The sequence below is a fragment of the Canis lupus genome, chromosome 25 (genome assembly GCF_048164855.1).
Source record: "Canis lupus baileyi chromosome 25, mCanLup2.hap1, whole genome shotgun sequence".
Classification (NCBI taxonomy): Eukaryota; Metazoa; Chordata; class Mammalia; order Carnivora; family Canidae; genus Canis; species Canis lupus.
Window position 1 is genome coordinate 27,343,956 of NC_132862.1, and position 10,496 is coordinate 27,354,451.

General features: G+C 36.2%; 1 non-coding gene and 1 pseudogene across 1 annotated transcript; one reads left to right on the top strand and one right to left on the bottom strand.

Annotated features, from left to right (window-relative positions):
• Positions 1 to 613: 613 nt before the first annotated feature.
• On the bottom strand, positions 614 to 10,496 carry LOC140617412 (RNA-binding motif protein, X chromosome-like; annotated as a pseudogene).
• On the top strand, positions 6,122 to 6,228 carry LOC140617741 (small Cajal body-specific RNA 11). Its single transcript, XR_012017921.1, has one exon.

Genomic DNA, 10,496 nt, shown 5'->3' on the forward strand with positions numbered 1-10,496 from the left:
AGCCAAGGATTTCCTGATTTTGGACCTTTGGATTTGTTACTTACTATTGGTTAGGATAGTTTCCTACTCTCTAAGGGGTAGACATTAACTTTTGTAATACTGATAGCCATTTTAATGAATTTTGCCCTATTGAGATGCAAATGGAGCTGACCAAAGATACTTTTTTTCTCCACAGAAGACCTAATTCAACTTTGTGTATAATTTCATAGTCCTCTCACACCATTCTTTTACTCAGTCATCACAAATAATTCTGTTTCTTCTAAACTTTTTTTGAAAACTTCACCCCTTGTTTGCTCATTAATATGCTAAATACATTTTGACATGTACTCATTTTCATATGAAAGTTATGTGTTTAACCTTTAAAAACTAGAATTCGAAAAAAATTGAAGGGTTGAAATAATAATGACCATAACCTTTTATATGTGTTGTATTTATATATTAAATATAAACATGTATTTAAATTTAAATATAATATTAATATATATTTATTTTTTTTTTAAATATTTTTTTAAATTTTATTTATTTATGATAGTCACATAGAGAGAGAGAGAGAGAGAGGCAGAGACACAGACAGAGGGAGAAGCAGGCTCCATGCACCGGGAGCCCGATGTGGGATTCGATCCCGGGCCTCCAGGATCACACCCTGGGCCAAAGGCAGGCGCCAAACCGCTGCGCCACCCAGGGATCCCTTAATATATATTTAATATCAATATATATTTAACAAAATATTAGCACACCAAATTCAACAACATTAAAAACATCATTCACCGTGATCAAGTGGGATTTATTCCTGGGTGGCAAGTTTGGTTCAATATTCACAAATTAATCAATGTGGTACATCAGACCAATAAGAGAAAGGATAAAAACCATATGATCATTTCAAAGACACAGAAAGAGCATTTGACAGCCAATCATGATAAAAAACCACCAACAGAATAGGCTTAAAGGGGACATAAAGGCCATCTATGAAAAAAATCACAGCTAACATCACCCTTAATGTGGAAAAACTGAGAGATTTCCCCCTATAGTCATGAAGAAGACAAAGATGTTCACTCTTACCACTTGTATTCAACATAGTACTGGAAGTCCTAGCCACAGCATTCAGACAACAACAGCAATAAAAAGTAAAAGGTGTCCACATTGTAAGAAAGATGTAAAACTTTATTTGCAGAACACATGATACTATATATATAGAAAACCTGAAAGACTCCACCAAAAATCTGCTAGAACTGATAAATGAATTCAGTCACAGGATATAAAATCCATGTACAAGTATCTGTTGCATTTGTATATAACAATAATGAAGTGGAAAATTAAGAAAAAACATTCTATTTAAAATTGAACCCCAAATAATAAGATACCTAGGAATAGGGAATCCCTGGGTGGCTCAGCAGTTTAGCGCCTGCCTTTGGCCCAGGGTGCAATTCTGGAGTCCCGGGATTGAGTCCCACGTCGGGCTCCCGGCATGAAGCCTGCTTCTCCCTCCTCCTGTGTCTCTGCCTTTCTGTCTGTCTCTCTCTATCTCTATCATAAATAAATCTTAAAAAATATATACCTAGGAATAAAACTAACTAAAGTGGTAAAAGACTTATACTCTAAAAACTATAAAACACTCAAAGGAATTGAAGATGACGCAAGGAAATGGAAGACATTCCATGCTCATGGATTGGAAGAACAAATACTGTGACAATGTCTATACTACCCAAAGCAATCCACACATTTAATGCAATCCTTACCAAAACACCAACAGCACTTTTCACAGAGCTAGGACAAATAATCCTAAAATTTGTATGGAACCCAAAAGACCTCAACTATAGCCAAGGCAACCTTGAAAAAACAAAGCAAAGCTAGAGGCATTAGAATTCAGCACTTCAAGTTATATTACAAAGCTATAGTGATCAAAACAGTATGGTTCTGGCACAAAAATGGACACATAGATCAATGGAACAGAATTTTAAAAATCTAGAAATGAACTCACAACTATATGATCAATCAATCTTAGACAAAGCAGGAAAGAATTTCCAATTGAAAAAAAAAAAGTCTCTTCAACAAATGATTTTGGGGAAACTGGACAGTAACATGCAAAAGAATGAAACTGGACCACTTTCTTAAACCATACACAAAAATAAATTCAAAATGGATTAAAAACTGAATTGTGAGACATGAAACCATAAAAATCCTAGAAGAGAATACAGGGAGTAAATTTTTTTACTTTGGCCAGAGCAACTTTTTCTAAATATGTATCTTTAGGCAAGGGACTAAATAAATAAATTAAATAAATAAATAAATAAATAAGTAAATAAATAAATAAACAAACTATTATTGGGACTACATCAAAATAGAAATCTTTTGCGCAGTAAAGGAAACAATCAAGAAAACCAAAAGGCAACCTACAGAATGAGAGAGGATATTTGTGACGTATCTGATAAAGGGTTAGTATACAAAATCTATAAAGAACTTACACAACTCAACACTCGAAAAATGAATAATCCAATTAAAAAATGGACAGAAGACATGCATAAACATTTTTCCGAAGAAGACATACAGATAGCCAATGGATGGATTAAAAGATGCTCTTTACAGATTATCAGGGATATGCCAATCAAAACTACAATGAGGTATCACCACATCACACCTGTCAGAATGGTTAAAATCAGTAACACAAGAAACAACTGGTGTTGACAAGGATGTGGAGAAAGGGGACCCCTCTTGCACTGGTGGTGGGAATGCAAACTGGTGTAGCCACTGTGAAAAATAGTATGAAGATTCCTCTAAAGTTAAAAATAGAATGATCCTATGATCCAATAATTGCAGTCCTAGGTGTTTACCCAAAGGATACAAAAACACTAATTTGAAGGGCTACAAGCACCTGATATTTATAGCAGCATTACCTACAATAACCAAATTATGGAAATAGCCCAAGTGTCCATCAACTGATGAATAGAGAAAAAAGAGTGGTGTGTGGTATTCCACACACTGGAATATTATTCACCTTTAAAAAAGAATGAAATCTTGCCATTTGCAACAATATGGATGGAGCTAGAGAGTATAATGCTAAGTGAAACAAGTGAGAGATAAATACCATATCATTTCACTCAAATGTGGAAGAAACAAAACAAACAAGCAAAGGGAAAAAAATAAGAGAGACAAATCAAAAAACAAACTCAACTGTAGAGAACAAACTGATGTTTATCAGAAGGGAGAGGGTTGGGGGAATGGATTGACTAGGTGATAAGGATTAAGGAAAAGAAAAAATATAAACATATATGTTTTTATATATTAAATAAATATTATACATAGGTTCTTTAATAAGCATAAATAATCTATATGGTAGACTATGTGAATTCTTAGGAGTATTCTAACATTAAATTTTAACCTATTCACAAACTATAAATGAAACAAATTATTCCACTTTGTCTCTAGGACTTCAGTTTGGTATTTCACCTTGCTTCTCATTTAATAACTATAAACATGATATATTTTGCAATGCTGAGATTTAAAGATTCCATAGATATGTAATTCCCTGAACTTATGTAGTTCACTAAAAAATGAGATTTTTTTCCCCCTAAACTCTTTCAAAGATTGCTATATTTTTGGTGCTATAAAGAGCATTAGAATAATTATTAGTTATATATCTTATGCAATTAATTGCATATAAAGACCTAGATATCACCATTACAATCCCTGTTATAGCCATTATTAATTTTTTAAATATAATTTATGAAGATCACTTTGGATACTCAAAATTATTTTTTAAACTTTTAATTGTCATTTAAATGTTTCATCCATTATTTGATTATGCTCTAATTTCATATGTTTAAACTTAGTAAGGATTTTTTTCTTTTTCTTTTCTTTTTTTTTTTTTTTTTTTTTGGTTTTGGCCAAACTTTTTATTTAGTATTCTGTAGTTGCTTAAACACACACTTAAATGGTCTTATTGGAAGAGGGGAAAGGGAGGTTCTTGTAGATTTCCAGGGAGATGTCAGAAAAGCAAAATATGGCCAGAATTATCCATTTGCTTTTTTGGATTTACTGGGTGAATAGCACTTTCCTTACATAAGCATCTGATCTCAGGTTTTTCATTACTGAGAACATTGAGATTTCCATTTGAAGACACTCTGGAATCCTAAGAGTAGCATACCCCGACCACCCTCTAGTAGCTAGCTTGTTTGTATAGGCAGAAGGATTCACCTCTCCATTTTAGAAGGCTAGATGTTTGTAGAAGGTCTTAGAATTGCTTTGCCTCATTTACTGGGAAAAATCAGATATAGGAAGTGGGACACTTTTAACTTGAAAAATTACAACACTAGTACACAAGTCAAGTCTTAACACATTTAACATTTGCTTATTGAAAGCAATGTCATAAAGTCAAATAAGATTAAACAGGTTTTACTTTTTTCCCTCACAAGAACATAAAAATTATGGAAGGGGAGCTTAATAGGAAATTTAAAAAAAGTAACACAATGTTCCCTTTCAGTGGTCCTTGGGTAGTTATGACAGAAATGGTTCCGCTTTTTTGTTTGTTTCTTTGAACGGGGATTTTGGTCCAAAGTTTTGTTTTGTTTTTAATATCTGCTTCTGCCTCCCCCTCTATCAGATTGGCTTCCTCCACAGCCACCACCTCTTGGTGCCCTCGACTTGAACTGCTGTAGGAATCACGTGGAGGAGGGTACCCCTTTTTAGAAGTGGGAAAGCCCTCTTTCCTGTCTGCCAACCCGATCACAACCACTTGAGTAGAGATCACTCCGGCTGCTTGGGTAATTGTCTCGATTTCCACCAAATCTGTCATGTGAGCTACTGTAATCATCATAGCGACTGCTTCCACGTAGGATGGCACAGGCCCTCGTGTAGGTGGAGCACTACGTGAGTTACCATAACTCTCCTATGAATCTCTGTAGGAACCTCCACTTGGATGATCTGAATAGTCGGGATCAGGACCATAGCCATCTCTATCAATATAGCCTCTTGATGGGTAGTCACCAGGTGAACTGGAATGACCATAATCACAGTTAGTGTAATCTCTTGGTGGTGGTGCATAATCTCTTGTATCATGAGAATTTGGGTAATCTCTGCTTGAATAGCCTTTTTAGTAGAATATCCATCATCCCTTGGGGACAAATACACATCTCTAGGAGAGGGCAGGGGTTCCCTTCGAGGTGGGCCTCCATCACTATCTCTTCCGTGTGACACAGGAGCTCTTCCTCTCATTCTACTGCTGCTGCGAACTGGTCCTGAAGGGGCAGATCTTTCAGGAGGAGGACCACCACTTCGTGGTGATGGTCCTCTTTTTACTAGAAGTGGTCCCCTGGAAAAACTCATGTTAAAACTCATAGAATAGCCACCATCATCCATGTGCCCTCCACGCAAGGGAGGTCCCCTGGTTCCTCCATTTGCTCCTCTTCCACGTCTAAGACCTCTTGGAGAGCCTCTGCTTCTTGGAGGTGGAGGTGGTCCATGTCTACCATTTTCAAAGGATGGTTTAGTGGCTTGTCTACCTTGATGGCTTTTCCATATAAGGACTTTCCATTCATCTCTCTGGCTGAATCCATAGTATCTATCTGCTGGACTCTCAAAGGTGACAAAAGCAAATCCTCTTGATTTGTTGGTTTCACGATCTTTCATCAATAGAACTTCTACTATTTGTCCTTATTTGCCAAATAGTGCTTCAAGGTCTCTTTCATTTGTTTCTGTATTGAGGCCACCAATGAAAAGCCTTCCTGGGCAATCTGCTTCAACCATTTTTCCCCCTGGTTAGAGTCGGAGGGGTGATGACCGTTCCAAGCTCCTATGAGCTCTCAGGCAGGGGCTTCATAGCAGCTCAGCATGGGAGGGGGTGGGGAGGGTGCGCCGGGTCCGAGAACGGAAGAGGGAAGCTGCTAGTACTACTGCACAACCAGATTTTTTCTTTATAACTTTACAGGTATGATGGTTAGTCACTTTGAAGAATATTTAACTCTTTTAAAATTGCACTTTGGAGTTATATGATCTGAAAAAAAAAAACTATCAATAAAAGTAGTAAATTCTCTTAAAGAAAAAGTATAGAATGTTGAGGGAGGATGGGAATTTCAAGTCCACTCAAATGTCAAGAATTTTAGATTTCACATCTAAATCCAGTTTGGGGGAATTATGATTCATTGCTTTATGGGAGTCTGGCAAGATACACAGAAATCTCCCTCTCAGTTTAGGGGGATTGTCCTATGAATAGGGCTTACTCTCAGAGAGGACAATTTACAACTTAAAAAAAAATCATTGACTTTAGAAAAATCTTATTTCTGGGGGGAAAAAAGTCAAATAGCTTGAATGTGTATATGTGTGTGTGTGCATGTGTTTTAAATGTAATGCTGATGAGCCAAAAAGCAAATTTATCCTAAATATTATGAGTTTTTCAGAAAATCCATTTAAAATATTTTCATATTTAGGGTTTAAGCAATTCTCTTGTTTATTCTATTTAATCAACTATTTTTCCATATATACTCTTATATGTTCACGTATTAAATCTTAATCACATTTTTTAAATATAATTTTGTGTCATGGAAACTGTCCTAACCACTCTGGAAGTCAGAGATAGTTTTCAAATTAAAGGATAAAAGTTAGAGTAGGAACACTATTTTATGAAAGTATAATTAACTTGGATTTTGCTTTTTAGTTTTAGGAGTTACTTTTTTCACCCCTCTTTGTATATAAAAAAGTGAGTTCAAGTTTTCAGATTCTCCATCCTGTTGGAACTTGATTAGAACTTTATATGGTTCCTAAGGTGAAAGGGATGATTTGAGTCTTTTTTCTTCATTGCCTTCTCTTAGTGAGAGCTCCAGATCATATGTATAATTGCTTTTTACAAGACACACAGCAAAAACACAGCTAATAACCTCAGAAATCTACAGTCTCCTTCATTATTCAGATCAAAGATTGACAAGCAGACAGATCCTATATTGAAAGCTGTAAATTAAAAAAAAATAAGGAAAGCTGTAAATAACAGAACCTACTATTTTTTCTTCCAAATTTATTATGCTTACTACATTATCTGCATATACTTAATATACTTTAAAATGATAGTCTTATGAAAATCAAAAGTTTAAAAAACTATTTTGTAGTATATGCTTTTTGGGATAGTTAAGAACATACAATTTATTTATTAATATTTTTAAGTAAAATGTTATATATATGTTTAGTATTTTTCTTATTCTGCTGAGGGCACCATATCATAGACTGGGTGGCTTAAAAAACAGGAATTTATTTTTCACAATTGCAGAGGCTGGAAAGTCCAAGCAAGATAGGTTTTATTCTGAGGCCTGTCCTCTTAGCTTACAGGTGGCTACCATCTCACTGTGGACTCCCATGACCTCTTCCTTATCTACTGAAAGAGAGTGAGCACTCTGGTCTCTCTTCCTTATAAGGAAATGAATTCTATTGGATTAAGGTTAAATCAGGTCATAAGTAGAAGCCCTAACTACTTCTTCTAAAGGCTCCCTCTTAGGGCACCTAGGTGGCTCAGTCAGTTAAGGATCTGTCTTCAGCTCAGGTCATGGTCCTGGGGTCTTGGGATTGAGCCCCATGTCAGGCTCCCTGTTCCTCTGGAAGCCTGCTTCTCCCTCTCCCTCTGCCTGCTGCTCTCCCTGCTTGTGCTCTCTGTCAAATAATAAATAAAATCTCAAAAAAATAATAATATAGGCTCCATCTCCACATATAGCCACACTGAAAGGTTAGGGCTTCAGCATATGAATTTGAGGCAGACACAAACATTCAATCTATAAAAGTATTTTCTAGGTATTTTGTATTCTAATATTCATTAATTAAAAGAGAAATTTGTTTTGCTTGGATACTATTGAGCAGGTTATAAGAGAGTGCTCTGCAGAAAAGTACTGTTTACACAAATCTGTGGAGAATTCTCATGTACATATTTAAGAGCAGCAAAACTTTTCCCTGGTAATTCAAAATTTCTAGATTCAAATTCAAGGGTTTACCCTGAAAAATGTTAAATATGAAAAATTAAATATGTAATTTTAGACATGAGACATTTGAATGACAGGAAAAGAATTCTTTGTAGAAACTGTGTTTCAACATTAAGGCATAAAGATACAATAATAAAGACTCTAGCCTTGGCTCCTCTCTCCCTCCACCCAGTTTTACACTCATTGTTCCCTCCCCACATTTCTATTCTGAATTTGAATAAAGTTCAGGCTGGAGTATTAGATTTGCAGTGAAGGCAAGAGTATTAGTTAAGGTTCAACCAGAGGAGACCAGTGGGAGAGAATATCTCTAAACAGATATATGCCTTTTTGTTTATGTATTTGTAGGGACTGGCTACACACTGGAGGGAGCCTATTGGGCAAGAAGTCAGGAAAGAAGATCATTGGCCAGCTGGAGCTCCAGGGGCAGGAGTAGAGGCTTATGACCACAAGTGGGAGGCTCTCTAATTCATAGAAGACCTGAGCATATTTTAAGGATTTCCAAAGATTGATTCAGACCCATACAAAATAATCTCCTGTTCAATCAATTTAATTGATTAGCAGCTTTAATCAAATCTGCAAAATTCTTTCACAGAAGAATCTAGATTAGTGTTTGATTGAATAACCAAGTGCTGCTATATGTATGCTCCAAAATGGTTTTAACTCCTGACTCTTCCACTGATAGGCATGTAACCTTAAGCTGGTATTAAACACTGACTTTTAATTTCTACATCTGTGAAATGAGAATAAGATCTATATCACAGAATTGCTGTGAGGATTAAAAACTTATAAGTGATAGTTATTGCTAATAAGAAATCATAATTTTAAAAGAAATTTGACATGTTAATGAATTTCTCATTGTTATCCTGAAAAATATAATGCTTAATATATACTCTTTCCTGCTGAAAATAGGAAAAGATAGTAATTGTATAGCAATAAAATATCAATCAACAGCAATAAAAGTTGATAAGTTGCCAAAAAAATACTTTAAAAAGCATATGGGGCACTTGGATGGCACAAATGGTTAAGCATTCTACTTTTGGTTTCATCTCAGGGTCGTGATCTCAGGGTTGTGAGACTGAGCCCCAATTTGGGCTCTGTGCTCAGCTTAGAGTCTGCTTAAGACTCTCTGTCTCAAAATGGATGAAAGACCTAAGTATGAGACATGAATTCATCAAAATATTAGAGGAGAATGCAGGCAGCAACCTCATTGACCTCGGCCACAGCAAATTTTTGCTAAACACGTCTTCAAAGGCAAGGGAAACAAAGGCAAAAATGAACTATGGGACTTCATCAAGATAAAAAGCTTTTGCACAGCAAAGGAAACAGACAACAAAATCAAAAGACAACCTACAGAATGGGAGAAGATATTTGAAAATGATATACCAGATAAAGAGCTAGTACCCAAAATCTATAAGGAACCTACTAAACTTAACACCCAAAGAACAAATAACCCAATCAAGAAATGGGCAGAAGACATGAATAGACATGTCTCCAAAGAAGACATGCAAATGGCCAACACATTTCAACGTGTTTCGATGACACATGAAAACGTGCTCAACATCACTTGGCATCAGGGAAATACTACTAAAAACTATAGTGAGATACTATCTTACCCCAGTCAGATTGGCTAAAATTAACCAAGTCAGGAAATGACAGACGTTGGAGAGGATAGAGAGAAAGGGGAATGCTGTTGGTGGGAATGCAAGTTGGTGCAGCCACTCGGGAAAACAGTACAGAAGTTCCTCAAAAAGTTGAAAATAGAGCTAACCTATGACCCAGAAATTGCCCTACTGGGTATTTACCCCAAAGATAAACAAATGTAGTGATCCTAAGGGGCACCTGCACCCCAATGTTTAGAGCAGCAATATCCACTATGGCTAAACTATGGAAAGAGCCCAGATATCCATCGACAGATGAATGGACAAAGAAGTGATACACACACACACATGCACGCATGCACGCACACACACACACACACACACTGGAATACTCAGCCATCCAAGAAAAAAAAGAAATATTTCCATTTGCAACAACGTGGATGGATGGACAAAGAAGTGATACACACACACATATGCACGCACGCACACACACACACACACACACACACACACACTGGAATACTCCTCAGCCATCCAAGAAAAAAAAAGAAATATTTCCATTTGCAACAACGTGGATGGAACTAGAGGATATTATGCTAAAGAAAATAAATCAGTCAGAGAAAGACAATTACCTTTGATCTCACTCATATGTGGAATTTAAGAAGCAAAACAGGATCAGAGGGGAAGAGGGGAAAAAATAAAAGACTATAAAATCAGAGACAAACCATAAGAGACTGTTAATCATAGGAAAGAAACTGAGGGTCGCTGGAGGGAGGGGGGACGGCATAATTGGGTGATGAACATTAAGGAGGGCATGTGATGTCATGAGCACTGGGTATTATATAAGACCAATGAATCAAGCACCTCTGCCTCTGAAACCAGTAATACATTACATGTTAATTGAATTTAAATAAAAATTTTTAAAAAACACCCTTTCTCTTCCTCTCCC